This window comes from Triticum dicoccoides, chromosome 1B (assembly GCF_002162155.2).
Source record: "Triticum dicoccoides isolate Atlit2015 ecotype Zavitan chromosome 1B, WEW_v2.0, whole genome shotgun sequence".
NCBI lineage: Eukaryota > Viridiplantae > Streptophyta > Magnoliopsida > Poales > Poaceae > Triticum > Triticum dicoccoides.
The window spans coordinates 696,083,185-696,097,356 of record NC_041381.1 but is presented as its reverse complement, the minus strand read 5'-3'; the positions used below and the strand labels follow the sequence as shown (position 1 = coordinate 696,097,356).

At 42.3% G+C, this 14,172-nt stretch overlaps 1 long non-coding RNA gene across 1 annotated transcript; it reads left to right on the top strand.

The window, feature by feature from the left end:
* The first annotated feature begins 6,181 nt into the window (after positions 1-6,181).
* LOC119313364 lies at positions 6,182-9,970 on the top strand. Its single transcript, XR_005151678.1, has 5 exons — positions 6,182-6,242; positions 6,626-6,691; positions 8,481-8,641; positions 9,542-9,637; positions 9,728-9,970. It is a non-coding gene; the product is annotated as an uncharacterized LOC119313364 (long non-coding RNA).
* The last annotated feature ends 4,202 nt before the right edge of the window (positions 9,971-14,172 follow it).

Genomic DNA, 14,172 nt, shown 5'->3' with positions numbered 1-14,172 from the left:
TCTGATATGCTCCATGGCGTTCAAAACATTTTTGAAGTCCGGTTCTAAGACGTAAAGCATGGTCCACTAAACTATCAAGTAGTCATCATATTGAGCTTGCCAAATGTTCATAACGTCTGCGTCTGCTCCTGCAATAGGTCTGTCACCTAGCAGTCCATCAAAGACATAATTCTTCTGTGCAGCAATGAGGATAATCCTCAGATCACGGACCCAATCAGAGTTTGAGGGACGTCACCGAGCTGAATGTGTGCAGATCATGGATGTGCCGTGCGTTTGGTACTTGATCGGTTGGATCGCGAAGATGTTCAACTACATCAACCGCGTTACTTAATGCTTCCGCTTTCGATCTACGAGGGTACGTGGACACACTCTCCCCTCTCGTTGCTATGCATCACCTAGATAGATCTTGCGCTATCATAGGAATTCTTTTGAAATTACCACGTTCCCAACACTGAAGCGTTCCATTCTGATGTTGAAAATCGGGGCCCCGCTCATCGGACGTACGTTCGGCCTCCGATCAGAGGTACACATCTTGAGCAGGCACTGCAGCGCGTTCCATTCGCGCCCCTGGATTCGAGGAAGAATGCTGCTGATGCGTATGGTGTTGGTCCTCGGATTGAGATGTCCCGTTTCGACGTATCCAACCCGAAACTGTGGCAAACCCGTTGTGAGGACTATTTCAGGTTCTGGGGCACGCCACAGAATCAGTGAATTTCTCTGGCCACTTCCCTGTTCGAAGCATCCGCTGCTAGGTGGTTGGAATCTGTTCGTCGTCGGGCACCACACGCTACCTGGGATGAGTTCTGCAGACTGTCCTACAGAAATTTTTTCACATCTCTTAGACTGGAACTTTGGAGGATTATGTTGAACGATTCTCTGAGTTGTTTGAACAACTGTCTGCCTATGAGAATTTCCCCAACACAGTGCATTGCGTTACTCATTTCATGGAAGGACTGAAACCTGCAATCAGATTGGCTGTTGGCATTCGGCAACCAACATATTTGGATACGGCCTATTAGTTGGCTATCTTGCATGAAGAATTGGGCACGAGTTCTGTCAGTCCATCCATGGCAAGCACAAGCCATAGAGCTTCTGCATTCCCATTACCACCTCCACCACAGTCTTCATCGTCCACTACAGTTCCTGCTCGGATGGTTGACGACAAGAAAACAACAGAGATTTTCAGAAAGGCTGCTACTGATGATAAGTGGAGTGCTCTACGTGCTTATAGGAGAGCCAAGGGGTTATGCTTTGTTTGTGGAGAGCGATGGGGCAAGGATCATGCTTGCAAACAAGAAGTCCAGCTGCATGTTGTGCAAGAAATGTTGGATTATGTGCAACATCTTCCCTCATAATTTGCAGATTACTCTGAGATAGAAGCTGTTTCTGAAGCTAGTGCTATGTCCTTGTCTGCTGCAGCACTGGGTGACACTTCTGATACTCCTACCATGACAATGAAGATAAAAATCCAGTTGTAGGGTCGCACCTTGACATCTTTGGTTGATTCTGGTAGCACTAACACCTTCTTGAACCGTGTTGTAGCTGAGTTGTTGTCTGGGGTGTTAGACATGCCTGTTTCCATGGTCAGAGTTGCAAATGGCAAGCTAATCCCCTGTTCTAAGCAGCTCTTGCAGGGCAAGTGGTCTTGTGGTGGTCACAAGTTTGTCAGTAACTTCAGGATTTTTCCCTTGGGCTCCTATGATGGAATTTTGGGCATTGATTGGTTAGCTGCACACAGCCCTATGCAGGTGGACTAGTCTGCTCATTGGCTTGCTTCCCAGCATAATTGTGCTCTCATAACACTGCTGGGGAACATGCCACCCCTTCTATCTGTGCACTGTTCAGTATGCATGCAATAACTACTGTGACAGATAACACTGTCTGAAGTGCCACCTGAGGTGCAAGTTTTGCTTGAAAAGTATGCTTTAGTGTTTGAAACTCCCTCTGGCCAGCCTCCCAGAAGGCAGTATGACCACACTATTCCCCTTGTTCCAGGTGTTGCCCCTGTCTCCCTTAGGCCATATAGAATTGCTCCTGCTCTGAAAAATGAGATGGAGAGACAAGTGCAAGAGATGTTGGACAATGGCATTATCAGACATAGTAACATTCCCTTCTCCTCTCCTATGATAATGGTACAAAAGAAGGACACAACCTGGAGACCAATGGTTGACTACAGGCACTTAAATACTATCACTGTTAAGAGCAAGTACCCTATACCAGTTATAGATGAGCTTTTGGATGAGCTGGCTGGATCTCATTGGTTCTCTAAAATGGACCTTAGGGCTGGATTTCACCAAATCAGGATGGCACCAGGGGAAGAATATAAAACTGCTTTTCAAACACACATGGGCCACTATGAGTTCCTGGTTATGTCCTTTGGTCTCACTGGAGGCCCAAATACTTTTTAGTTTGCTATGAATATTGATCTAAAACCAGTCCTTAGACGCCATAATGGAAAGAAATTTGTTCTTGTTTTCTTTGATGACATCCTGGTCTTTAGTGTCACATATTCTCAGCACCTGCAACATTTGGAGGAAGTTTTGCAGCTCCTTAAGAAACAACAGTGGCAAGTTAAGTTGTCCAAGTGCACCTTTGCACAACAGCAGGTTGAGTACTTGGGACATGTTATTAGTGGACAGGGAGTTGCTACAGAACCAACTAAAATTGACACTATTCAGAATTGGCTTGTTTCCGTGTCTGTCAAAGAAGTCAGAGGATTCCTTGGCCTGGCTGGATATTATAGAAAGTTCATTAGACTTTTTGGGGTGATCAACAGGCCCCTCACAAATCTTCTCAAAAAGGGGGCGTTCTTTTGCTGGACAGAGATTGAGCAGCAGTCTTTTGAGGCCCTCAAACAAGCTCTTGTTTCAGCACCTGTTCGAACTCTCCCTGATTTCTCCAAGAAGTTTGTGGTTGAAACAGATGCCTGTGATGTGGGTATTGGCGCAGTTCTCATGCAAGATGGACATCCATTGGCTTATGTGAGTAAGGCTTTGGGCCCCAGAAATCAGACTTTGTCTGTCTATGAGAAGGAGTACCTGGCTATACTGCTTGCTGTTGACCATTGGAGTCAGTACTTATAGTTGTCTGAATTTGTTATCCGGACAGATCAGCGTAGCCTGTCTAACTTGTCTGAACAAAGGCTACATACAGTGTGGCAGCAAAAAGCACTTACAAAGCTCTTGGGGCTCAGTTACACTATCTGTTACAAGAAAGGCACTAACAATGGCGCAGCCGACTCGCTGTCACGCAGGCCACACACTTCTTCTGAAACTCTCCCTGAGGTTTTGGCCGTGTCGTCAGTACAACCACTTTGGCTTACAGAAATATTGGGCAGCTACGAGAATGATTCCTTATGTGCTGGACTACTGCAACGCCTAGCAACTGACTCTGAAGCTGACAAGAAGTTCTGCTTAAAAGCTGGGTTACTTCGATTGGATAACTGCATCTGGATTGGTAATGTACCTGCCTTACATCAGAAGGTCGTCAGTGCTTTTCATGATAGCCCAGTGGGTGACCACTCTGTTTTCCCTATCACCTACAAAAGAGTTCGCCAACTTTTTCGCTGGGCAGGAATGCGAGGGTTTATCAAACAGTTTGTGCGCCATTGTGTGACCTGTCAGCAGGCTAAACCTGAACGTATACCCTACCCAGGGCTTCTCCAGCCGCTACCTGTCCCCAACATGCCATGGGAAATGGTCACCATGGACTTCATGGAGGGCTTACCCACTTCTGGTAGGTATAATTGTTTGCTAGTGATCATTGACAAGCTGTCGAAATATGGCCATTTTGTTCCACTGCACCATCCCTTCACCGCCCAAACTGTTGTTGAAGCCTTTCTGAATTCAGTTTACAAGCTTCATGGAATGCCACTGTCCATTGTATCCGATCGCGATCGTATCTTCACTAGTCTCTTCTGGAAGGAACTCTTTACCAGGTCTGGGATCTTGTTGCGAATGAGTTCTGCTCGTCATCCTCAATCAGACGGCCAGATAGAGCGTGTAAATCAACAAGTGGAGTGTTTCCTTCACTGTTTGTCAGTGCTCATCCTGCTCGTTGGGCTCAGTGGATACCGTTTTGTGAGTTTTGGTATAACACCAATTGGCATTCTGCCACCGGCTCCACCCCGTTTGAGATCATCTATGGACATCCTCCGCGCCACTTTGGGCTGACAACTGATGATGCAATTCAGTCTGAAGATCTTCAGCAATGGCTCTCGCAGCGCCAAGTGGTCATCGATTCTGTCCGCCAGCATCTGTTGCGTGCTCAACATCGCATAAAGCTCAAGCCGACAAGCACCGTACAGAGCGTACTTTTAGTGTGGGTGAATCTATTTTCTTGAAGCTCCAGCCCTACCTCCAGTCGTTTGTTGCTCCTAGGGCTAATCACAAGCTGGCTTTTAAGTATTATGGCCCCTTCAAGATCGTTGCTCGAGTGGGAGAGGTCACTTATCAGTTGGACTTGCCTGCTACCAGCCGCGTGCACCTAGTGTTTCACGTTTCCTTACTGAAGCGAGTTTTGGCGCCAGACTGTCAGGTTCGTTCTCAATTGCCACTCCCTGACGCACATTTGCAAGTTCCTGAACAGGTGTTGCAGCAGCGAGTGGTCCGTCGTGGCAATGACTCGGTCGTCCAAGTTCTGATCCGATGGAGTGATTCTACCGAGGACATGGCTACATGGGAGGACAAAGAAGCCCTCAAGCAGTTGTTTCCTCGGGCGCCGGCTTGGGGACAAGCCATTTCTAAGAGAGGAGGGATTGTCAACGATCAAGAGCCTCCAGGTGAACAGGTGACGCGGAAGCTGCAGTTCAAGCTTCAGCCAGGCCTCGTCGCAAGCCTCAGCGGCCCGCTAGGCTTGCTGGGCCTGAGTGGGCTCATATCTTTAAACAGGTGTGTGTATGTGAGTAGGGCCAGGCTGGCAGAACGGCTAGAAGCCGGGGCAGGGCGTGTGCGCGTAGCTCAGGAGATCTCGATCCCCTTCCCTGATCCCCAAAATTGTACCTCGAATGTTTGAATTCCGCCATGATCGATGAGTAGAGAATTGTAGTGCTGACAGTGAACACAACATGTAACATTGAACAAACGCACGCCCTTCCATCCTTCGTGAGCGACCTAGCCTTCCAGAGTGAAAGCTTCTTTGCAGGTTTGTCCATGAGTGGTTGCACGTCGATCTTCCAGAGCTTGAAGCTTTAATGGGGAAGGCCTAGGAACTTGCATGGTAGATCCAAGATTGGGCAGGCCAGCACAGGGCCAACCTTGCCCAGCAAAGCCTAATCGCAGCAGATATGAGATGCAGCACTTTTCTTTTTCGTAGTTTACCGTTAGGCACAGGGTTTTGTGAAAACCACTACGTCGACAGCAAATGACGAAGGACGTGCTGCCTTCAATCAAAGAACGGGAGATGGAGAGAGTTTCCCTACAAGTTAGTAGTACTACTTGAAGTCAAACTCTGGTACTAGGAGATTAACACATGCAGTTCAGCGTATTTCCAGGCTCAGTGGGTAAAAATTCAATTTCTTATCACATGCATGGATCCGTTTACGTCGGAAAGGATAAATATAAAAAGGGAGACTTGACTAGAGCAAGGAGATGCGATCAACTAGGAAGATACTAGTATCAAATTGTACAATTAATGAAACAAGAATCTGAACAAGGAACTGCTTGGATATAACAAGAGTTTAGGGATCCGTAGGATTCAGGCAGCCAAACAGGCGCTTTTGAGAATGGGAGAATCCATTCATTAAATGGATACTCTCGCATGCCTTGAATGCATGCATGCCTGTTACACTAGGAGGAATATGGCCATATGCATGTATCTACTATGGGGCCCTTATGTCAGTCCCATGTACGCCAACCATGGATAGAACTGTCTGTATTTGTAGCAAATTGTTCAGGGAAAGTTAAATGATCTTTCTAGTTTTCTATTGGTCACATTAGCTGCAACCAGCTACGTAGATCGAACTTATAAGTTATAAGAAGGGCACATATCCAGAGGCGAACTAGCTTGGCCGGGCAACAATGTCGCATCAACAGCCAACTGGTACTGGTAAGCCCCTAAACCCATCCTCGTCTCCTTTTGCATTAGTAGCATGCATACAGTATATGCTTTATCGCTCACATCTCCTGCTAACATCATACCTGAAAACTCAATAATCCATACAACTTTCTTCTATTTTCTACAAGATCCAGTGGGCTATGAGTTCCAAAGGCCGCGATTTCAGATTCGTGCTCCTCAACCTGGTGGTATGTCTCGTATTCGTTTGATGATCTGTGCTAGGGAGGGCAAATATATACCAGGAAGACGTTATTTACAGTATGCAATATGAGAAGTTTTATTGTATATATATAGTCTAAACTGCTGTTAGCACCGAAGTAGCATGTAGGTACCTACCGAGGTACTGCTTGATCATTTAACTGAACCCAAATAATAAGAGCTGTCTGGAAAAAATTGCTCGGCTATAAGCTTCCATTAGCATCTTTTTTCTTCTTCCTCAGATCTGGTTCTTTCAGGGGTTGGGCAGCAACAAAACTCCGCACCAATTCACCAATATGGCAAATAATACAATATATGATTTATCAATGACATGCGAATTCAAATAATTCGTACATCTCTTTCTGTTGTCTAGAAGGTCCATCGGAAGTTAAGACTGATACTCAAGATGGTCAACAGGAAGCAAAACAAAAGTTCCAAGGTATGTTTCTCATTTGCTACCAAGGTGATCTAACTGCTACATTATTAAGTTGAAACCAGCAACCTAGAGGGGAAAATCTGCTCGACTATAAGCTTCGGTTAGCATCTTTTATTTCCTCTTCCTCAGATCTGATTCTTTTAGGTGTTGGTCATAGTAACAAACCGCTCAACTTGTAGCGAACTTTGAGAATAGTTCAAGCAACAAGTAACCAGCAGAGTAGAATAATAACATGCACAATAGACACCATAATTTACGTGGTAAACCTCCTCGATGTGAAGTGTAAAAATTGCGGGACCAACCGGTGCACTACAACATGTACAATTAGCAAAATGGGTACAATGTAGTTTGATGTAGAAACTCTAGAGAATCACAACAGTAGCAACACAAGTTACACCTAGTCAACACAACCAACCACTCGTAACAGGAGCAAAACAAAAGGTAACTAAAAATTGTAAGCAAATAATCAAAACTTTATGCCCCCTTCGGTTCATATATGACTCTTCTTAAACGGCTTAACCAAATTGGGTAAAGCTTGTTAGGTATGTAGTATGGTGAGTACTCAACCTGTTGTCAGAATTTCAAATCAATTCCGACAACATTTGCGCCTTAGACTGACAATATCCAAAGACTGCTCACCTATGAATTCTCGGCAAACAGATCTGACTAAACATCTTTTTAAAACTGGTGCTCCAATCAAGCCATCAATCCTCAAAACCAACCAGCCAAATTGAAGTGCTCTTAGTGCGGAACAAAATCACCAAGTTTGAATTCAATCCAACCACCTGAGTCTTCGACGAACAAGTTTGGTAAAGATCAACAAGGAGCTTCCAATAGAGACAGAGTTTATCTCTTCTCTCTTGGTTGGGTGTGGGTATTCTGCTGCTATCTCTTGCTCTCTCGCGAGAGCCACTGAGGTCTACTCATGGGATCAAGTTGGTTAAAGTGAACTCCCTTTGGTCCCAAATACATCCAAAGTAGTCATGGAGAAGATCTTAACATGACAACATTTTCCACCGGTTCCTACGAACGCATAATTAAGGCCTAATAAAATTGTGTGCTATGAAAGTATTAATTACACATGTTTATTCATATGGCTCTCACACATCCAATCAATATATTTAAGAAGACTTGACGGACAAAGTTTTGGGTTTTGACAAGTTCTCCAAATTGACAAGTATTTGTAGATCAGTTTGTCTAATTCACATCTAGATGTTTTTCAAAGATGTCACATCTAAGCTTCCACAAATACCTAATGCAGCAACAAGAAACAAAAAAAACTAAGGACAAAAAAATAGACCACAAACAAAGTGGATATCAGCTTGTCACATCTAGATGTGTCATAACTATGTCACATCTAGATGTGTCCCAGACAAACCCTTTGTAGATTGGAGGGAGTCCCTTTCTAAGCCACCCAAAAAACCGAGCAAATAATAATAATATCGTTACATACTCCTAGCTCTCTCAGAAATATAGGGCTATTTTGATTGGCCAAATTAATTCATGCCTTCGTGGCGCATTCCTTATAAACATTTATTAATAATTACAAAAAGATAATGAAAGGATTGTTTGAATAAAAATCGAATCATGCATCTTCATGTCACGTAATTAAAATACATTTGGATTTATTGTTGCTAGATCCTGAAATGAAGTATAGTTTTCGAGTAAACACAAGAAACGAATCCTGTTTTATCTCCACCTGATGCATGTTTTGCTGCTAATTATGTAGCTGTGCATCCTTTTTTTCTTGAGGAAGAATTAATCTCATGCCATCGGGCTTGTGTGCATGCAGTATATGTCAACGCTCTGAAACGAGACCTGGAGGCCATCGAGGAAAAACTACAGGACCTGCAACAAGCTATTAATGTAGATGGAGGTGGAACCGTCCGCTTCGAAGGTCTTGAGGTGTCATTATCCGCCATCTTTGTTGTTGAGTCCTCCAGCACGGCCGAGGTGAACTTCATTGTTATGCGTCATGACCTACACGTCTATATATGTTCAGGATACCAATATTATGGCAGACGACACTTACCGTGTCACAGAAAATTCGTTGATTTACTTGAGCATTGATCACAACCTTGTCTCTCTCTCTCTTTTTGTTTCTTTTGCGAAAAACAACCTTGTCTATTTGGCGCAACAGATCGCGCCGGTAATCAGAATACTTCGTGGCCTATGAGGAGAGCCAGTGCGTTTATATTACTATATATAAGGGAAAGATACACTTTCGAGCTCTAACTTCTCCACTATAATTACTTCCTATGTTTATGAAACAAAGTCTATAACTTTTTTTTAAAGCCAGACAATGTAAAATGTGACTAAGTTTTTAGAAAAACTATCAACAAATATATTACTATAAACATAAAAATATATTTAATGTTATTTAACGAAATTAACTTTATATATTGTATATGTTATTAATGATGACTAAAAACTGCGTCAAACTTTACTTATGACTTAAAAAAAACTTCCTTGAGAAACTTCAGTGATCTAAACACTCTTACATTTCTTTACGGAGGGAGTACTAGATTACATTGCAAATTTGGTATGTTGTGCTTGTGCGCGTGCCTGCACATGTGTCAAGATGTTCAATACTCCCTCTGACCCATAATGTAAGACGTTTTTTGACACTAGTGTAGTGTCAAAAAACGTCTTACATTATGGGACGGAGGCCAGGGAGTACTGTTTACTCATAAGCATGGGTTGTGTTGCTGCGTGAGACGTGTAAGTCGGCCTAGACCAGTAGAAGATGGAGACGATGAGTGGCGCCTAATAGATGCAGGTCACGTAGATAAAATTCTCCTTTCCATTAGCAGAATAGAGAACAATGATTTGACAGTTTCTGTTTGTGTGCAGGATGTCGTGAAGTACCAGGTGAAGTTCAATAATGGTGAGGACTACCCAGCTAAACCACCATCAGTCGTCTGGCAGGACTGTCCGGTGGAACCCGAGGTTTTCATTTTGTCTCTCTACTAGTGTTAGCCATAGTGAGCACGATTTTCATTCCTTGAAGTGTCGTTATTAACACCGTTACAATACCAGCCCAAACTCGAGCATATTTCATCAACAAAGCTGGGCGATGTACTGACTGAAGTGAAAAATGTGATCGCGAGGGACCACGGAAAAGGCAAGAAGAAATCCGAAATGGCTTGAAATTAATGGCAAGAAGAAATCCGACCGCGATGGTAAGGATTGAAATCAGATCTCTACCTGTGTTTGTGTCTCCTCTACATTGATCATCATCAGCCGCACTGTATGATCCTGCGACACAATATGTTTATGATTCCCGGAACTCCATCATTTATTCTGTAATAATTCGTGGCAGGGATTAATGCCTAAGACTTAATTTCATACAGTATGATATTATCGTGATTTGTTATTATCACTAGTACAAATCGGGTCATTGCACACTGGTAAATGGCTCTCACACAGTTTACCAAACTGTCTCTATGCGTGGGTGGCAATGTGGGGTCTATCGCACACGATTTAAAATGTCGTGTGTGAAGGGGGCTGAAATCGCACACGGTTAGCTTTGTCAAACCGTCTGCGTAGATGAGAGCCTTCACAAACGGCTTTTCTCATTTTAACGTGTGTCTTTCGTTAAGATCGTAAACATTGAATAAGCAGAGCTGTTCCATACCTCCAGATCTGCTTAATCTTCTGCCTGTTCATAATCATCTAGCATTCTTGGAAGAACCCTTCTCATGGGAGGAGATTGATGCAGTTGTGAAAGATCTCCCGTCAAACAAATCACCAGGACCAGATGGCTTTAATACTGATTTTATTAAAAAAAATGTTGGCCCATTATCAAGCAGGATTTCTATGACTTGTGTAATCAATTTCACAGAGGGGAAGTATGTCTACAGAGTATCAATAATTCTTTTATCACCTTAATTCCTAAAAAGGCTGGTGCATCCACAGTTAATGACTATAGTTCCATATCCCTACTCAGCTGTACGATTAAGTTGATTACAAAACTTCTGGCAAATAGATTGCAATCCATCATCTTATAATTAATTCATGCCAATCAATATGGTTTCATCAAAACTAGATCTATACAGGACTGCATAGCCTGGGCTTATGAATATCTTTTCCAATGTCATAAAGGCAAGAAACCAACTGTGGTGTTGAAATTGGATTTTGAGAAGGCATTCGATAAGATGGAACATGGCATGATTCTCGCAATTATGAAAAGGAGAGGGTTTGGGCAGAAATGGTGTTCATGGATAGAACAAATCCTAAGCACTGACACCTCCGGTGTGTTGCTCAATGGAGTTCCTGGAAATGATTTTAAATGTAGAAGAGGTGTACGGCAAGGGGATCCCCTATCCCCATTACTCTTTGTGCTTGCTGCAGACTTCTTACAGACTATCCTCAATGATGCTACGCACAGAAACATCATCCAACCACCCATTCATTTTGGGTGTGTTTGGTAGGGTGCATGAGGGTAAAAGTTCCCAATCCGACCCACTTTTGCTTGTTTGGTAGGGTGCATGAGCTCACATGGGCTATGCTCATGTGATGCATAAAATGGCCCTTAGCTATGCTCATCTCATGCACCCCAGACAGGGTGCATGGAGGCAGCCATGCTGGCCTTGACACTTGTCCCCACCCACTAGACCCAGACCACGTCCAGATATGTTTATATTTTCAAAAAATGTTCAGAATTTCAAATTTTGTTTAAATTTTCGAAAAAGTTTAGAATTTCAAAAAAAATTGAAAAAAGTTTAGGATTTCAAAATTGTTTAAATTTTCAAAAAACTTTCGTAATTTCAAATTCTGTTTGAATTTTCAATAAATGTTCAGAATTTTTTTTTTTAAAAATCAACAATGTTCGGAATTTCAAAATAAAATCAAAAAAGGTTTGAATTTAAAAAAATCAGAATTTCAAATTTTATTTAAATTTTTATAAAATATACAAATTTCAATTTTTTCTTTAAATTTTCAAAAAAGCTCGGAATTTCAAATATGTTCAAATTTTCAAAAAGTTTAGAATTTCAAATTTTATTATAATTTTCCAAAAATATTTAGAATTTCAAAAAAAAATCAAAATATGTTTAAATTTGTGTTCATATCTTTCCAATTTTGTTCATCATTCAAAAAAATATTCGAAATTGGAAATTGTTCAGCATGTCTAAACACATGCATGCTGCCAAACAAAGTCTCAGCTCAGCATGTCTCGACGCATACATCACTGCCAAACAACAGCAACTGCATGGACTCATATGTCTACACTCAGCATGTATGGTTCTTGCTCTGATTTTCCCATCCTGCAATATGCGGACGACACCTTGATCATCATGCCAGCCTGCCCAACACAGCTGGAACAACTTCAGGACTTAGTGAATATTTTTTCAAAGGCTTCTGGACTAAAGGTTAACTATCAAAAATCTAGCATATTACCTATTAATGTCCCTGATGAACACATGCAACAATTGTCTACGTTATTGGGCTGCACCATCGGCACCTTCCCATTTACTTATTTGGACACTCCACTCAGCTTCAACAAGCCAAGGATGGAATTCTTTATGTTTCTCATCAACGGAATTCAGAAACGGCTAACTGCATGTTCACAGTTCTTAAGCTATGATGGCAGGTTACTTATAGTCAATGCAGTCCTCACATCCCTGCCTACTTTTATAATGAGCTGTTTACTCTTATATAAAGGCATAATTGAACATGTCGACAAATACAGGAGGCACCTGTTTTGGAGAGGCAAGGATTTGGAAAAGAAAAACCCTCCCCTCGCCTCTTGGGATTTGATTTGCAGACCCAAAGAGCAAGGAGGGCTGGGTATTCTCAATCTACACCTTCAGAACACTAGTCTACTTCTCAAAATGGTCCATAAATTTATTAATCGCATGGACATTCCATGGGCTAGTCTCATTTGGGAGGCCTATTATGACCAATTGGTTTTCACATAGACAATCTGAAGAATAGCTCTTTCTGGTGGAGAGATTGCATGAAAATATTTCATTTATACAAGGATAATGCCTCTGTTACTCTTCAAAATGGTCAAACTCTGTAATTCTGGAATGATAGATGGAATGGAGATGGACCAGCTAAGATTCAAGTCTGGCCTCATTTGCACTCCTTTGCTGTGAAACAAAGTATAACCATCTCTGAACTTTATCAAATGGAAGACCTTGCAGCACTTTTCCACTTACCACTCTCTGAAGAAGCATATGAGCAGTTTCAGGAATTTGAACTATTTATCCAACAATTGCTACTCAATGAGGATACTGATCGTTGGCAACTACCAAAAGGGGAAACACATTTCAAAGTTTCAACAGTTTACAAACTGCTCAATAGTGGGCATGAAGTACTGCCAGTGATCAAATGGCTCTGGAAGACATGCTGCCAGTTAAAGCACAAAAAATTTTCTGGCTGGTGGCAAATGACAGAGTAAACACCAGATCTCTCTTACAAAGAAAACTCTTTTTTCTACAGGATTACACTTGTGCTTTATGTAATTTGCAGGTACTAGAAACTAGAGATCACCTGTTCTTTCATTGCCAATTTGCCCAACTATGTTGGACATATCTATATCCCAATTGGAGACCAACACACCTAGGTCTCCAAGATGAAGTTACTCATCTTAAGGCACTTCTAAATGTACCATTCTCGTTGGAGATCATCATGTTGGTGTCTTGGGCTATCTGGACCACAAGGAATGACATCATCTTCCAAAGGATCCCCCCAAGCCTTTATGCTTGCAGGCAAAAACTTAAGGACGAACTCAAGTGGATTTTGTACAGAGCCAAGAGGTAGGAATACAATGGATTTGAAGAGTGGGTCAACAACCTCACATAAGCAAAGAGGAAGGAATACAGTGGATTTAAAGACAGAGTTAACAACTTCAGATGGCTGTTTCTTGTTGTATTTTTGTATTCCTTTGTATTTCTTTTATTCTTTTGTATAGCGTTTTATTTCTTCAGTTTTACTTTTCTGCGGACTTCACTTGTATAGCTCTTTTTTGTTTTCTTAAGACAATTTATCTGTATTTTATTTACCAAAATTAATAAAAATACGCAGCAGCGTCCTGCTGTTTCCCTCAGAAAAAATAATAAACGTCTAACACGCTTTGACTGTGAAAACCTGTATGTGATGTGTCTCTTTTTGAACAACAAGCTGGTGTTGCACCTACTAGCAGAACCATGCTAGCAGCTGTATCCCAGCTTTGACAGAAACTATATTTCAACATTTTATCCAAAAACAGTACCAACATTTCACCCATAATTCAACATTTCAGTTGCTTCCCGGTCCACCGATCAAGCACGGCAGCGGGTTTCGATAGGGGGACCCCTTGTCCCCCCTCCTCTTTGTCATTGTGATTGACCCCACTACTAGGAAAAACACTACCAGTACCGTAGGTTTTTGCGTGCCAGTAGCGCGGTTAAGGTGCTACAGCTAAATTTTAGCAGTACTGCGTTTTCTACCCCGCGCTACAGCTAAAAAGTTAGTAGTAGCGCATGCCATCCACGCTA